This window comes from Aplidium turbinatum, chromosome 2 (assembly GCF_918807975.1).
Source record: "Aplidium turbinatum chromosome 2, kaAplTurb1.1, whole genome shotgun sequence".
Lineage (NCBI taxonomy): Eukaryota > Metazoa > Chordata > Ascidiacea > Aplousobranchia > Polyclinidae > Aplidium > Aplidium turbinatum.
In genome coordinates, this window is record NC_137473.1 from 43,678,677 (window position 1) to 43,697,230 (window position 18,554).

Here is an 18,554-nt window from a genome sequence, read left to right on the forward strand (position 1 = left end):
ATTCGAGTTAGACTTATAAACATTCGAAATCAGATACAAGTTGTTAGAAGTTGAATGTTATGTTTCAGGAACTATTGTAGCTTTTGGCTACTATAGACAAATTTGCCTCGAATAAAATAAATATATGATTATGAAAATCTGATCAACAATCTGAAAAAGTTGTTGGTAGAGGCTAAATGTTTTTCCAAAAGCTCATGAAGCTTTTCTTGTCAAGTCTTTCAATCCAGAGCTTGTAATATAGGCAATTGTGTATCGAAAAAGCCTTCTATTAGCCTACTACACATGTGTATCAGTGTATTGTTTAATTGAGTAGTCATGTGTTGTGCCTTAATTCGTTTTACTACAACTAATTTTTAACGATTCTCATTTTAGTGCAATGCTAATTAGTCTTTTAAAAATGCTTGCTGAAAGCTAGCTAGATGATGTGAAGCCGAAAACACTTGCCGTTTTTTTCTTTTATAACATGATATATGCAGTGATGTAAACATGATATGCTATCGATGTTATGATGTAGCCTAATCAAACGTGTTCACTACATTTTTGTGATGTCTAAAGTAGCCTATACATGAATACATTGCATTGCAGCAACAATCAGAAGAATTTGCAATGAAGTTCTGTATTCTTTTCTGTTCAAGACAAAACAAGTCTGCGGTTACAACTGTAAATAATAGAGTCGTCAGACCACTCGGCATGCGACAACTCAGGAAGTAGGCTACACTATATTTTAGCTAGCTGCTGTCAAGTCAGCAAACGATATTTACTTGCTCAGTTCGGACTGGCTTAGTAATCACATGTTAAACTGATTTTGCTGACTTGTGACAAGCTTCTGTTGCTCAGTTTAATCATTTGCCAACTTCAGCCATTTGCAGAAATGTTGCTAGCTCAGTTGTCACTTCCGTCACTCACTTGCTTACTCAGATCACTTGTTGAAGACTCAAATAATCAGAGATGTACGTATACGCCGCAAATTCTACGCCGCAGAGTTGCGGCGTAGACTTTTTGTTTATGCTAACGCTTACGGCCACATTTTTTTGGATAGTTTGCGCTTGAGGCTACGCCGTAAAGTTTTCGCGGTTTTTTAGTGCATAACGCATACTTTTTAAAGTATTTTTTCGCTACAACACGCCAATATCTTCCAGCGCTGCAGTTGAAAGAATGTTTTCAATGGGCAAAGACCATGGCAAAGACATATTGGAACCAAAACACAGCAAAATGTCAGATGAACACTTTCAGATGCTTGCGTTTCTTCGTGGAAATTCAAAATGAAACTTGTTTGTTTCGAGTGGTTTATACCGTGTGAATGTTTGGCACCTGGCAAACAAAATGAGTTTACGCTAGTGTATGCGCTGACGCCGCCAACTTTTTTTAGAAGTTACGTTGACGCATACGGCGTATGGTTTTTCGAACGTTTGCGTTTACCCTGACGGCGTCAATATTTTTTGTATGCGCGTACATCACTGCAAATAATCAGTGTCGGATTTACCATTAGACTAGAAAGGCTGAAGCATAGGGCCTCAAGATTTAGGATGTAGGCTACGACGTATTCTTAAAAATTTGAACATGGCCTATCTTTTTCTGAGAAACTTTCACTTGCTTGTAACGTGAAATTTTCTGGCAACCAGTTCCAATATTTAAAGTAAAGTAGGTACCTATTCATGAACAGGTCGTAGAAATTAAATTTCTGATGCGTTTGTTTTTTATAGAAAGGAAATATGACACAGGCGGGGAGTTAGAGAGCGTTACGGGACGATCGACTCGTTCAGGTCCGGATTTAGGGAGGGGGCAGGTGCCCCGGGCCCCCCGACTTTTGAAGGGCCTCCCTGTAGACATAGAGGTGGTTTTTGACCCCCGATCTAAAAGTGCCCCGGGCCCCCCATCAGCTAAATCCGGCCCTGGACTCGTTATAATGTAGGCTGACCCGATCTCAATCGTAACGTTTCTAATATCGCCTGTCAGGCAGAGTTTGATAAAACACTGAATTTAACGCCTACTGCTTCGGTTACTGCTTTTACTAAAACTTACTCATGCGAAATTTCAAAAGTAACCAAACAATACGGTACAGGTAATTTTAACTGAGTTTTGCTTGAGGCTACACTAAAAAATACTGTTAGGAATGAATAATAGGCTACCAAGTAAACAGCATTCAAAACCAGCACAGATCGTTATGTTGATAGGCTACGCCATTGCTGCATTTGTGAAAAACACTCGGAAACAATAAAACGCAAATACTACTCTTTACCAATGAAGTGCCTCTCCTGGCATAACTCAATAAAATAATGCACTAGGGCTGTTTAACTAAGAGGCCTTCTTGCATATTAAATGAGTTTTAATGTAGTAGCCTACAGTGGTTCGACTGGTTCCCAACCTTTTTAGGCTTACGGCACCCTTCAAAAGATAAAAACATTTGGTGGCACCCCATGGCAGACAAACAATCTTTCATCTCGAATGAGCAAGTTGTTGGAATTAACCTTAACAGTTTCACACCATACTCTTTAAAAAATGGTGTCCGTAGCTTTTATGCTTGACTTTCAGTTTTGATGCAGTGTGGAGAAAAGTAGGTAAGTTATCTTGTTGTGCCCTTGGTAAAGGCTGTTAAAAAAACACTTTCAGAAATCAATGCAATAATAGTAAACACTTCAATTTTACTTGGAACTTGAATACCACTTTGAAATAACATTTTGACAAAAAATAAAATAAAATTTTAATTTCAAAGTCAAACTTAATATATTGCTCCTCTCTTAGCAGACAAAATGGGCAAAAACCTTTCTAAGCAGAGCATTTACCTACCGAATTACAGTCGACAATCAGCACAACTTGTACAGATATTGACATCATAAGCCACAACAATATAAAGGGTGCCACACTAAAAATTTGTGACCACGAAACATGGTAGCCTATAGCCAGAGATGGGCAAGATCACCAGTATTGGTGATCTTGAAGATCAAGATCAAGATCACCAAGAATAGGTGATCTTGAAGATCAAGATCAAGATCACCAAACTATGTGATCTTGAAGATCAAGATCAAGATCGTGATCTTGAAGATCAAGATCACTTTCAAGATCACTTTTTGTGTACTTGAAAAAAAAATCAAGTTTTTGATCAATGATGTTGCATAAAATAATTAGGCCTACTATAAGCAACCTGGGTAAAGGTATATAGTTGGTATTGCTAACTTTTAACTACTCGATCGCTGGCCTAAGAATTGTAATAAGTTAGTGACTGTTGCTATTTAGGCCTATCAATTGTTGACGTAGTTTGCGTATAATCGCAACGTCACACCCAAGGCCGAGGTTACACACACTAGTACTGAAAAAGTCGCCAAATTAGTGTTATGCTTTTTATTTATAATAAATAAATAAAAATAAACTCTGAACTGCATCATTTTTTACCAAATTTTTGTCTGGTTCATGTGGGAGTTTTATTCGTGTTACTAAGTAGTTTTAACTTTGTTATGTCTGTATTATGTCACTGTATTATGTCAATGTTTATTGCACCATTGACCCATCTGGCAACCTCGATACTGTTGTCTGTAATCAAAAAAGTTCAGAGGTTTTCGGACAGACAAACCGCTCCATACTCAGACCCTAAACATTGTAAACAAGTCTTGGTCTGGTTGATTTTCTGCAATAAACCACTTTACATGACCAAAGTCGGCTAGAGTCCAGATTTTTTAACACCGCCATTCTAGACTTTTGAAACATCTAAAATTGAGCCAAAGAAAGCAAACATTTCTTTAAAATTCACACATGGAAATTGTGAACAAAGTTAAATCATTTTTATTATAAGTCAACATAAAGTAGGCTACACGGAAGTTGACTTCTTTATTATGACCAACACAGAAAACTTTTTTCTATTTGAAATGGCAACACTGACCATATTAGATGGACTTTAAATCGTCTTTTGTTGGACACATATCGTATTAACAGTGGCTTAATGTTAGTAGTTGCCACTAATTACTTTGTACAGTACGAGTTCTAAAAAAATGCCTCTTTCCAGCAAGTAAACTTCAATTTTAAAGTGATCTTGATCTTATTGTTCTTCAAGATCAAGATCACACAAAAAAAAGTGATCTTAGATCAAGATCAAGATCACCAAAAAAAAGTGATCTTAAAGATCAAGATCAAGATCACGATCTTGATCTTCAAGATCACTTGTGATCTTCAAGATCAAGATCACGCCCATCTCTGCCTATAGCTATACTATAGTAGCCTATACGCATACGGCATGACAAAAATTACCCATGATGTAACAAAAACAATCGTGGCGTGCATAAAAATTGTTATCAGCAACAATCAGTGGCGTAGCCAAGGGGGGGGGGGGGGGGGGGGGGGGGGTTGGAGGTTACACTCCCCCCTTTGGCACGCGTGTGACGTCACGATATTGAGAATGATGCTTTCAGTCTAAAAAAAAAATTGCTAATTTTAAACGAAACCTCATTAAAAAAGCGAGTTTTGCCAATAGGCTACCAAACATCTCAGCCAGGAATTACCAACAAGAAAACATAGAGACTTAGCTTTATTTCCGAAAAATGCCGAAGAAAACATGATCTTATCCTTTTGCTGTGCCACCGGACAGCACCATTTTACAGGAATGTTCATTACCCACATTTTTGTTGAAAATGCTCTCAGAATGCACCAAATTCAAAGTAATTTTTCAACTGTACAGAAATATCCACTGTGTTTTCAATTGATCCTTGGAAATTTCTTTCACAATCACATCCTTAAGTCCTAATTTGAAGGTTGTTTTAAGTACCTTGTAGTACTTTGGTTCATTTTTTCAATTTTCTGATAAAAATTGGACAAATATGATGCTCTGGGTTTTTTTAAGTGGGTTTTTTGAAAAAAAAAACGTTTTTTTGAGTTTGGTAAAATACCGACAACCCTGGTTTCATGTCAGTTTGAATTACTGATAAAAGTTTTTCATGATTATATTTGTCATGCCTGAGGAATGACATGTTTTTAAAATGAATAACTTACATCAAAGTTACATAATACTGAAATATTATTTACATACTACCTGTAGGTAGGCTACGGTATATATTTCTCATTTAATTTTTGTCTTGTGACACTGTTTCTTCAAATCCTTATTACAGCAGTTGTGCAAACCTTTACATAACATCAGTGAATTTATGTCAAAATAAACTGGATTCCCATTTGAGAAGTTTGGATTTTTTGTTTGACCATAGGGCAGTAAAGCCATGATAGAAAATGTGGCAACAATCAGGGGCAGATTTACCTATGGCGCCGCGGCGCCCCCTAAAATTCCAATTTATTTTTTTATGTCTGCATGCAAATTTCCTTTTTATGCTATACTTTAACTTGTTAATTTCCATTTTACTAACGTAAAACAATGCGTGATGTTTAGTCTCGGCAAGTAGACCTACTTACCGCTGATAACGGTACAAGAGACAATGGACGTTATATAAAATACTCGTCGTCGTCGTTCGTATGAAGCAGAAAGTTTGTGGTCAGCCGAATGGAAGGACTTGGAGCCAACTTTTCGTCAGATCGTCAAGTGTGCGGAGGCCTGTTATTCCATTGGGAGGGGAATAGATGGGACACCCAAAGATGATGTGGTTAGCTGTTTGCTCCTTCGTACCGCACTGACAAGCAGCAGAGTCCCTTATGCCCCAACGTATAAAATACTAATAACTAATAAAGAAACTTTTTTTAACTCAAGTTTAAATAATATAGGCCTAATGCATGGTAGCAATCCAGATTTTATGGCAGTTTAGGCAGAGAGATAGGATGGAATGCCATACATCAACCTTTTGGACAGTAAAGCTGGATCTGGTCTTGAACACATCTTTGCTAAATTTATTAGGTATTTTATTCAAAACATGTTTGTGATCGAATTACTTGTTTGAAGAAATCTAATGTCATTTTTATACGTTGTTACAAATTACAAAACGTATTGAAACGTTTTTGCAACATTATCAGCATGAGTAGTATAATCGTATTCAGGGCCGGATTTAGTTGATGGGGGGCCCGGGGCACTTTTAGATCGGGGGGCCCCGTGCAAAAAATTTTTTTGCGCCTACGGCGCGAAAAACCGTCTCTACGTCTACAGTAGCATCAGTCCAGTACTGCATAGCATTTTGCAGAAACTTTAAAGGCCAAAAGGAAAAAAGTAACACAAAATCACATTTTTTTTCCACATAGGGGGCCCTTCAAAAATCGGGGGGCCCGGGGCAACTGCCTCCTCTGCCCCCCCCTAAATCCGGGCCTGATCGTATTGTTCTTTTGCTTTATTGCAGGGGTCACCAACCTTTTTTGCATGCGGGCCACTTTGGCACTAAGGAGAGCTGTGGCGGGCCGCACTAATAAAATGTTAGGTAGGTTGACTCTTATGCTAGAAAAGAACGCATTTCGTACCCAGTATCCAGCGTTACATGTTGTTCATATTTATGTTAGAATACCGCAGCAACAAAATTAATCGAACAACGCTACTGCCAGGCCATGCTTTTTTCCAACACTTTTGATTTTTTTAACAATGCCTAATAAATGAGGCCACTTGTTTTGCGCACTTATAGCGAGGCGAGCGGTTTCATCAGAATATTCATCGCCAAGCAAGAGTGGTGTTGTCACTTCGCTTCACAAAAGATATCTATCTTGCAATTAGCCTAACAATTTCAGTAAACAAGGAAATGTTTGACATATCGCAATACAGGCAACAATAGTGACCTGCAAACAGGGCCGGATTTAGACCATGAGAGGCCCTAGGCTATTCCATTTGTGAGGCCCTTCTCTATTTTTAGGCTCAGAATTTCTCTCTAAACAACATCACATGTCATTGCTTAATGTTAAAAATATGAGTGCATTAAACTCTTCCTTTTTTCATTTTCCACATGCATGAGTGCAAATTTTTAATTAATAGAATAAAAATTTAGTTTAGGCAGTTTTGCTTTTAATTTTAATTTCTTTGATCAAACAACCGTTACAATAATAATATTGTAAAGTTTATTTACAAGGACATAAAAAATAATTACAGCCATCAAATAGAGTAAGACTAGGCTACCAATTTTTTTTCTAGCTTTCGTCAAAGCACAATCATGCAAAAGTTCATCAAAATTTATCTGTTTAAGTATGTCACTCTCAATGCTTAGTGCGAACAACCTTTCTTAAGACATCGTCGATCTCAGTTTATGGTCACAGCGGTAAACCATAATCTCTTCGTGGGAAAATTGTAACATAAGATATGCGGATCCGTTCGTCTGTAGGCTATGTAATGACCGAAAAAACACTCTTTTGAAACCGTCTATTCAAAATTGTATTTCTGTAAAATTAGCCTCAAAGCTGTCGAAAATGGAGTGCAACGCGATACACCACTAAAAACTTGTCACTACAATACAAACTACTTGGATAAAAGACGGAATTTTCGTCCAGCTGACAAGCACTGCAGTAGTTGCCGAGTGGTTAGCGCGTTGGGCTCGCAGTCGAGAGCCTGCATGTTCGACTCCAGCCACCCGCATTTGCTGTTGTTTCTCTGGGCAAGAAACTTTACGATAATTGCCTCTACCCAGTGATCGATTTGAGTAATGGGTAGCCTAGTACCAAATTTAAGTCATAAGTAGAGTAGACAACCGGAAACAGACATTGCCGTCGGCTGCAGCGTGGGTCAGGTGTACGTCGGAAGGCCACCGATGCATAGCGCTCAAGTCCGCTTTCCCGCAATGCAGGATAAAGATAAACAAACACAACACACACACACTAAGCAAACAGTTAAATATGCCTCCAACTTTCAAGCAACCATTTTACGAATGACTAGAAATAGGGGCAGACCACCAAGAATTTGGACTAATGATATTGAATACTGGTTAGGACTTAATTACAAAACTGCAGTAAAAAAATCTCACAACAGAAAAACTTGGCGTCTCATTGCCTCCAACCCTCGACGAGAGGAAGGAGCTTAATGATGATGATGATGAGAATAATTTGCGATATCTCAAACTCACGTAAACAGTAACTGTGACGCAATAATGAAAGACATTGTCACGCAATTCAAACAGGTGTTCAAAGGCGAAGATGCAATGTTTCATCAGGTCTTACGAACGATGGTGCAATATTTGGACATTTTCTAGCAATTTCCATGACGTAAGATGCCAGCTAGGTTAAGTAGACCATAACGGTTTTTATATGACGTTTGATTTGGTGAAAATTGTCCGTAACATAGCGGCCCCTAGTTATGACAGTCTAACATGGCATAACTAAAAAAGAATTTAAGGACAATTTTAAGCCAATGAATAAAAACACACGATATATAGGCCTACACAAATTGTTTGAATCACTCACGTTTAAGTTAATACGTAAATACAAAGGGCATGCAAAGAATGAACAACAATAAGAATAATACACGACGATACATGAAATTGGTACCATAGTTACACGCTAAAATGACGCTATGTACAATGGTTGCGATAATAACCGACCGTTCTGGGCTCAGACAAGTGTCGGCCACCGCAGACAAAACCAGGCTCAAACCCTAACACTTAGGTGTTCTTTACGGGGGCGAGGCACGAAATATCCCTCAACACGTAGTCTACTTTCACTTTCCCCGTACTCTCATCATAGTTGCAGACGGCAACTTTAGCTCTACGAACCACAGGCTTCCCTTTCCTAATTTGTGGAACTACCTCATGCACCCTCCCAAGTTGATACTTCCCACGTTTACCAATGTCTTGGAGAGAACCTACCACTACAAGTTGACCAGGCTCCAAATTCTCGGTCATTTTTAGCCATTTTTTTCCGGCCCTGAAGACCTGGCAAGTAAAAATCGATCCATTTACTCCAAAACTGCTGAAAAAGTGACAAATTGAACCGATAATCTCTTCTTAATTGGTCACGATCATGTGGTTTCCCAACAGCACAGTATAGGTCTAAGTATGGGGTCAAAAGTGAAGTAGGGGTGATGACAGTAAAATCCCTAGGGTCGTCACTCAAACGTACCAAAGGGCGTTCGTTCACGATCCGAACGGCACTGCCTGTGTACGTAAGCAGTTCAATAAAATTGGGCTTACGTATTGAAGAGTCCAAAATGTGAAAAAAGTAGGCTACTTGGTCATATCAGCCACGAAACCAAATCTATACTCAGCCGAAATCTGGCCAAGAGATCTGCCAGAGGGTTTAACAAATCAGGACCCGAAAACATTACATCATCTACACAAGTTCCTCGAAATTCAGACTTGCCATCGTAAACAATATGCTTTTTTAATTGTGACGTTACAAAGTATGGTAAATACCACTGAAATCCTTTTACATTTTCTGCTTCACCAGCACGCTCAATTATAGCCATTAGATTTAAGATCCTTCATGGTGTCAGTAAGGAAATCACAAAGTTTAGGTTGTTTTAAAGCCTTCTTCTTTAAAGCAGCAGCTCTATCTGACGCCAACACAAAATTGTTAGGTAAATCAATATCTTCCTTCAACGGTACAGGTATCTCAAATCGACCATCTTTCAACTCAATATTCGGTTCAACAAGTTCTCTAGCCAAAATGTCATTGCGAGACAATTCACAGGTTTGATTTTGCAAGGTCAAATCCTGAATGACTTTATTCAGGTCTGCTATTTCCATGTCACGAGACTCAATTTTACGCTGAAAGCCAGAGATGACATCCGACTCTAAAGACGCCTGTACTCTGCACACGTTAGCAACGCTTTCATCTAAGGGTGACTTCCCATCCACAAGCCAACCAACCGAGAGGAGTGAGCAAAGCATGTGGTTCACTACGATTTTCACCAACACGCTCTTCTTTAGCCCACATCAAATAAGCGTTGTCGTTGCCAATCAGTACATCTACAGTACTACAATCATTCAAATGAAACATATTCATGTCATGAAAATGACGGAAACCACTTAAGTCCTGCTTATGCGGTAAAGTTTTAACATCGTCAGCCCAAGCTGGGTTAACCACCGAAGTTATATCACAAAACAGTTCATTCGTCTCTAACGACTGAATGTTGAGTTTAACAAGGTCAGCACAAGTAGGTTTCTGACCAGCCAGAGTATCCATTTTAAACGACGCTTTGTCATACGGTTTAACGCCAAGCTCGCACACCAAATCACTCGAAACAAAAGTCAACTGCGAACCAGGATCATGCTGACAATACACCAACTTCGATTTGCCAGTCATTGGATTCAAAACACGAGCAGCAGTAACGCGGTTAAAAGCTGCTTTAACATTTCCAATCTTAACATTACGCACAGGAACTCTGGCACCAGCATCATCTTTGCCAATCGAATCCAGAGAATCACGTGACGTCACATAAAAATCATGCAGAAGAAAATAGTGTTTCCTATCGTTGTTAGGGCCACACTTACGACAGTTGTTTGCATGAACGCAATCCCTAACCATATGCTGGCGCAAACAATTCAAGCATATGCCAGCTTTCACAATGACATCTCTCCGATCTTTAGGTGTCAAGCGCAAAAATTCTTTACAATTAGACAAAAAATGATATTCAACTTGACCACGTGACGAACAATAAATACATGCCGGTATGTGTCTACGTCTGGTCACACCACCGCGTGGTGCGCCAACAGCAGTCGAGTACTGCGAACTTCCTGAAATCACATTATCATGGGGTTTTGCCGACGTCTGCCTAACCGGACAAGAAGGCAATTTTCCTTTGCCAAACTTTTTAAAATGCTGCGACTCACCAGAATCGCCCATTAGCATAATTCTAAAATCAGTCGACTTGCGCGTTTCCTCCCGTACTACAAATTCAAACAAACATTGAAAAGTAGGCTCATCAGTACCACCATACTGATCACCTAAAAAGTCAAGATAACGCTGCTTAACGTCAGACGGGAGTCGCTTAGCCAAATCCAAAACAAAACGTCCTTCCAACTTGTCACGCTGACCATAAGCTTGCGCGTAAAGCAGACACTGCAACAATTCATCTTTAAACTCTTTCAAATCACTGGAAAAGATCGAAGTCAATTTGCTACCATAGCGATACTTTCTAATTTCCGGTTCGGCGAAAAGACCTCCACGAACCCCAAAACGTTGGGACAAGCGAGCTAACGACATTTCTATCCTGTCTTCCTCTGACAAGTCAGGAGTGTCAGAAACCAAATTAGCAATCGTTTGCGCAGCTGTTCTAACACAAGCTGCTTGTAACAAAGTCAAACGAGTTCCTTTAAAGGGAGAAGTTGCCATTAAGGCCGTAACACGATTTTTAAAGAGGATAAATGGCATATTATTACCATCGTAACCAATCAAGGCCGCCTTATCGAAAAACGTCCTACTATTTTGGTATTCAAAAAAGCTATCCTGTTGTTGAGAACTCGATTTAGCGGGAGAAGACAAGCTATATCCCTTAAGGGGCTGAGGGGGCTCAGTCACATGCACAGCCCAATCACGATCCTCACACACGTTAAAATCAGGAGACGCGATACGCCTCTCACAACCACCCAAATTACGTGTAGCTGGGCGATCAAAAACTAGCGGCGCAGAAAACTGTGAAGGGGGCAAAACATTACTTTTGATAGCGGCCCTGTGACCTGTACGCTCTGGGGGAGGAGTTCGGTTATAATTCGCAGGTCTTGGCTCTACAGCCTTCGGAAGACCCTTAGCCGCGGCCCCGAGACCTACTGAAACAGCTGGAAAACGCGTGGATTGCGCTGGTCCACTCACGGACTGAACCGGCGTCTGGAAAAGGTTATGTAAATTAACTCTTTCATATCTGGGCTTTTTGAGACGATGTTTTTCTGGGCAGGGGCACAAAGTGCCTTAAAGTTTAACCGCTTATAACTTCTTTCAGTTATGAACTAGAATCTTTTACCGCTGGAAAAACAATCGCAAGGCCTTTGAGCGTTGAATGATATTAACATGTTTGTAATACATATTATTAAAGTTTGTTAATAAACGTGTTTATGAACGCGGGTCAAATTTGAAAGCTGCCTGATTTTTATAATAAAGAAACAAATCTTTCGCTTTTCCCAATCTCGTGTCATTTGCCTTTTTCTAGACCTCTTTTTCGCTGTGATGGTCAGAAATAAAAACAAAACTCAACTGAACTGTGTAGACGTATTGTCGCCTGATTAGTTACGCTTGGCCGGCCAACAAACAAACTATGACAATTCGATGATTACGACGATCTTGTGTGTGTTCGAACAATGCCCTTAGAATTGCGACTGCTTTCCACATTTCGCTGCTTTCCAGATAGAATAAACAAGTTTTATTCCGGTACAGAAAGTCTGTCCCTGATGTTTCGTCGATGCATTTCTACGTTGAATCAACGTAAAATGCTTGATCATTATTGTAACAATATGTTGCTTACTTTGATTGTAGCCTATCGCACAAACTACAAATCAAACATTACGATTTTTTCTTTTTATGTGCTCTACCCTTGTTCGACGACATTGCCGAAGTCGTAAATACGCTTGTTTCTTAGAAGATGCTGAAGCCCAAATTTAATTATTTTTGATTTGATTCTTTTTGATGCATGTTGTATTCCCATAATCATAACAAAATTGCTCGATTATTGATTTCACAACGCCTTATCGTACCCTAGATTCTTGCAAGTATATTCACTTGTATGTATGGTATAATCTGTTGGGGTCGTGCGTCCAAAACGGAACTGTATCCTTTAAATCTGGTAGCCTACACAATCGCATCATTCGCTGTTTAAACTTCACCAAGATTAAGGACAGAATTCCCACCAAATCTCTTTTCAATAAAAGCAACTTGCTACAAGTCGAAGACATATTTTTAATAGAAGTATGTAAGTTTGTTTATAAATGCAATAAAGGACATCTACCAGCAATTTTTTTTGAGTACTTTCGTCCTAGTAATGAAACTCATAACTATAACACCAGAGGTGCTAAGAAAGATTTACTTTTTAAACCAAGAATGCATACAAAGCTTGGCCAACGTTCAATTAAATTTCTTGGAACAAACACTTGGAACAAGTTACCGGAACAGCTAAGAAAAGCTCAAACAATTAGTATGTTTTCTAAAAAATTAAAACTGCACTTAATGTCTGGGAATAAGTAACTAATATATTACCATCAAACTGTTTCTGCGTATTGTCACCGTATTTCGCTAATTATTGTAGCCTATATTCGCTTTTGTCTTACCAGTATGCTGTGTTGTGTGTTGTATGTATATTGTATATGCCACTTTGTATTTCTACATCATATCTGTACTCCTATTTTCATATTGTACTATTAAATTGCGCATGTATATTGTTTTCTTTTGTTTTTTTTATGTTGTAGCCTATACTTTAACTCCGACACCGTTCAATGTCAAATAAGCTAAAACACCACACGGGTGTGGCACTGTGGCAGACTTGATGACCAGTCGGTCCTTCTGCCACTCCCATCATCATCAGCAAAATGCTTAGCACACATTATAATCCTGTATTGTTTTTTTGTTGTTTTTTTTTTCACATGTGCTGATGGTGCGAAATAAAAGAACTTCTTCTTCACTTGTATTTATCTCGTAGAGCGTCGATACAATATAATATAACACCTGTCATGCTACATACATAACGTGTTTTGTCAGCACCACGGTGTAATGAATTCTAGGTCATTGATTTTCGTGATGAGTTCATAGCGTCCCTACAATGAAGAATGAGAGGTACTTCAAGCGGTCCCATCATTGCTAAAAATCATTATACGTTTCACATATTTGTGTAATCGGTTGTAACAGTCAAATTATGCTAATTTACTGTCATTCAACCTATTTAGACAAATATAGATGAGTTTATATCGGACAGAAAATAAAGTATCCTGGCTCATTTTAATTTCTTTGCGCAAAACTTATAAACTTTACAGCTATTCTACGTCATTTTGATGTCTCATAGCACTTTGTTATTTATGAGATGAAGAATACTTTGAATAAGACACAAAGCATTCCTGATTATTGCGGCAAACTCTTGAATTATGTAAAATCGTACTGATGAATTCCTCTAAACGTGCGATATAGATTATCTGCAACAGGTTTGCAGTATATTTAGCTCTGGGAGTACTATGAGCAACTGTCCAAATAAAACGACATCTACGATATGTTAGTATGCTAAAGACCAACGTTGCGTACAGGAGTAATGTAGAAATGCACATAATGCCATGGCGATATTACAAGTCAGGTTACATCATTAGGCTATATGAAAAAAATATGTTTTATGGCCCAATTAATTTGATATTGAAAAGGCCAGAAGTAAAGTAATAAACTTCGGAGCATAACCGTAGGATTTAGAGGAAATTCGGACTATGAATATCAAAGCTAACACATTAGCGAACATATTATTCAAACGTTTCGATAACTGCTGTTTCCATCGTCAGTCAAAAGTAAGAATGAAGCTATGTTTTTACAATGGCAAAATCGAGCGAAAAATGCGATACAGTAGTTGAGTCACCTCGGCTATCAAAATCAGTCACTCAACAACGATTCAACATCTGCCAACGTTGAATCAATGCAAATGGCTGACTCTGCCAGCAAGGGATAGTATAGCGTCTGAATAATAATTGTAACGAATGTCTGCTCTTTCCTCCAATTATTGTATTATTAAATTTAACTTTTTGATTGCTCAAAACACGAACAGTTGAAGAAAAAAATCTTCTCACACCCTATATTGGATTTATTTTTCTTGCAAAATGAAGTCATTTTGTTTCAGCAAGTGGCCCGTGTGTACCTTATACCACAGTTCAAAATTATGGTTTCGAATGTGTATTATGATGCAAAGCAAACGGCAAATTTATTAGCAACCGAAGATGAAAGAGATGCAAATTTTTCGGATAGTGATGTTGATTTGCCTTTATCTGATGGTGAAGGTGGTCCGCTAACATCTGACAAGAGTAACGAAGATGAGGTCGTGACCGTCAGACATAGGCAGTCCCAACGTCGTAGGAGCCATGACGTCAAATCATTAGATAGGGCCTTGGATGAGGAAAATTACCATACATTGCCTGACCAGGAAGAGGAGCGAATGTCGGTGGTTGTTGACTAAAGAAGTAGAGTGAAAGTTGTTTGGAGTACCAAGTAACCATCAATAAGAGGAAGACAAAACTCTGCTAATGTGGTGCACAGTTTACCAGGAGTAAAGCGCGATTATCAATATGCAACGACGTCGTATGATGCATGGCGTTTCTTATTTACAGCAGAGATGATCTACATCATTGTTTCAAGCACCAGCACATGTATACGAGAGAGGCTATCGCGAATATCGGAGGCTCAACGAACATCTTGGCATGCTTCACATTTTCAGCAAACTGATGCCATGGAACTAGAAGCATTCATTGGATTGTGGTGTATTAGAGGACTACTCAAGCGAACATTTCACCGAATTAAGATTGCTTTTCCCATTTATATGGACATCCTATATTTAGTGCGACAATATCGTTGAACCGATTCAAATTTCTGTCTGCAAATATTCGTTTTGATGATAAAAGCACTAGGGCCAATCGCTGGCAAAGTGACCGATTTACAGCAATCAGAGAACTTTTCCAATATTTTACTGGAAATTGTGAAAAGATTTTAATACCAGAAGACTTCCTTTCACTGGATGAGACTTTGTTTCCATCCCGCGTTGGTGTGTCCTTCAGGCAATAAGCTTCAGGCAAAAAATAAGCCTGCTAAATATGATTTTTTGCTAAGAAGCATAAATAGTGCGCGTATGTCATTCACCTATGTCATACCTATGTCACCTATGTCACCGTATGTCATACCGCCATAGCTTATGCGGGTAAGCCAGTAGGTGTACCAGGACCACACTATCTGACTTCCACTATGGAATATGTGGATACGTTGGTACACAATTTGGACAGAGTTTCTTCGCTTCAAGGACGAAACATATCCCTTGATCGCTTTTACACTTCACTTGATTAGGCAGAATGGCTTTGGAACAAAAACATAACTTTAGTTGGAAAATGGCAAAGCAATAGAAAAGGGGTTAGCGAGTTAAAATCTCTCACTGATTGGGAAGCCTTCAGTACCAAAATTTACTGGGAGGAGTCGAGAAACCACATTACCGTTACGTCGTACGCAGTCAAACCAAAATCTATCGGTAAACGCAATGTTCTGGTCTTATCAACTATGCAGCCAATCCTTGGAGTAACCAAAGATGACGGAAAGGAGAAACCTGCAATAATCAAGCTCTACGATTTTACCAAGGGTGGGACTGATGTCGTCGATCAGAAGATGGCATATTATAGCGTCAAGCCGAAATCAGCAAAATGGACTGTGTCTGCATTTTCTTACATTTTAGACGTTGCGCGGGTCAATGCGATGACCATTAGTTACTTGAACCGCGAGTTGTCCTTTTCACAAGCCAAGAGAGACGAAAGTTTTGTGGAGGGGTGGCAGCTAGCCATGTCATTAGTCAAACCACACATGTCTAGACGATCGGATGATGTACCTATTCTACGTGGGTCACTCCGCCATGCAATGTCAACATTTTTGGGACGAAACCATGGATTAACAGCAAACTCAAATTTGCTATTACCAGTGGTTTTCATAATGAAATAGCGGGCTATCATAAGATTTGTTCTTATCATGTTATCGTTGATTATGAGATTAGATATTTTAATCACAGTATTTGGTCATTTCTGCTATATGGCTGTGAATCCTGGACTGTATGCCCGAAGATAGTAAAGAAGATCAACAGTGCTGAAATTTGGTTCATTCGTAGAATGATGGGAATTAACTGGATGGATAAAATCACTAACGAAGAAGTGTGGAGACGCTCTGGGTGCACCCCTGGCGTCCTCATCACAACTATCAAAAAAATGCAAATGACATTTATCGGGCATGTCTACCGCAAACGCGGAATTGAACACTCGGCAATGATGGGGCGATTTCCTAGTCAGAGACACCAGGGGCGTCCACGTTTGGAAATCTTCAAAAATCTTTCAACGTGGACAAACCAAAATTTTGAAAATCTAATTAGAAGTATGGACAATCGATCGTTGTGGAGACTCACGGTAGCCGACGCCTTATTCAGGCATGGCCGATGATGATTTGGTCATCACCGTTTTATTCAAAAGCGGGGTATTTTTCTATCTATTAATTGATCGAAATATTACTTATAAAGCTGTGCGGTTCAATTTCATTAACATTATACTTGACGATGCTAATTTACTACACTTGCAATACGGTCTGTTTTGTACAATATTTCGCACAAGTCATATTTTTTTTGTGACTGGAATTTCTTGTCTTCGAAAAATTTTGATAAGTCAGTTTTTCTCAATGCAATGACGAGCTGCATGTCTTCATTTTCAATAAACAGTGCCTGGATGACATTATGTGTTTCCATTTTCGCTGATAGGCATTACTTTCACAGATCAAATGTTTGTACTGTTTCAACGTCTGACGATGGTGAACCGCTGTAAAGCGGCCGATATTTCCTGCGAAAGTTTTGCGTAACAAAAAAGCATTCATTCAAGAGGAATGCAATTTGAAACAAACTCATGATTTTCTTAGGTTGTATCGCAACACCGCTGAACGTTGTATCGACATAAGCAAAGTATCTATAAGCTGTTAGCACTCGCAATGACACGATAGGACATATCAAGCTGTGCTTATTTCTCTACGATGAGAATTAGGTCAGGGCAAGAACGGCAAACCAGAGTTGACCTTTCGCTGCTTGATATTTGAGCAAACAAATTATATGGTAGATTATATTATGGTAGAGTAGATTACTTACATACGTTCGACGTCTGTTGATGTTGTGTATGTCTTGTAAAAGCAGCGCGATCATTTCGGTTACAGCTGCACAAGCTAACGCAAGGCGAGGCACGAAAGTAGATGCTCATAATAATTTTACGTCTACTGGCGTTGAATCAATGCAAATAGGGTGATGTTTCTATAAAAGATTCAATTTTGCAAGTTGGGCACGTGCTATGCGCCGGCGCGTATCACCAGTGAATAAAGAAACAACAGGAAAAAATTTCTGCTCCTAAAAAAAGCAAACTGCAAAATTGTTTGTGACAAGGTGTCATAAACCACGTTGTATTTCAAAAAGTATTTGAGATACAAATTTTTGAGTAGCAACTCCAATATGCGTATGAAGTTTGTGACAAAGTCATGAAATTTCAGTTTTTTAGAATAGTTTTATCGTATGGTTTTCAGCGTTTAAAAATTCGTAAGGCATGAGATGCCCTAGCCCAGGCATGAAAGTGTTAAACTGCGATTGATGTTCACTTCTGGAATGGCTAGAAGATCCCTTCTTAGAGCTACGTCGGGAGCCCGCCTCTGATCGATATTCAGCCAAAGCTACCTCTTTACGTTGTTCAGCCCTCAACTGAGCGTCTTTGAGTGCAAACTCAGCAGTCAGCAGCTCTCGCTTCGTCTTTCGCGGCAGCCTCAACTCGCATGGCCTCAGCTCTCGCAGCGGCCTCAGCAGCTCTCGCTTCGGCCTCAGCTTGTATCTGGAGCTCCTCTCGTCTTAGCTGCAGGTTAATTTGTGCAACTATCCGTGACGAGCTCTCAGACATCCTATCCCCATAAACATTGGCTCGTGAAAAACACGAGAAAGATACGTGTTTTTTTACCCCAGTTTCTCGTGTAAAACCCGTGATGTGCACCCGTGTATTACACGGGTGTTTGCACAA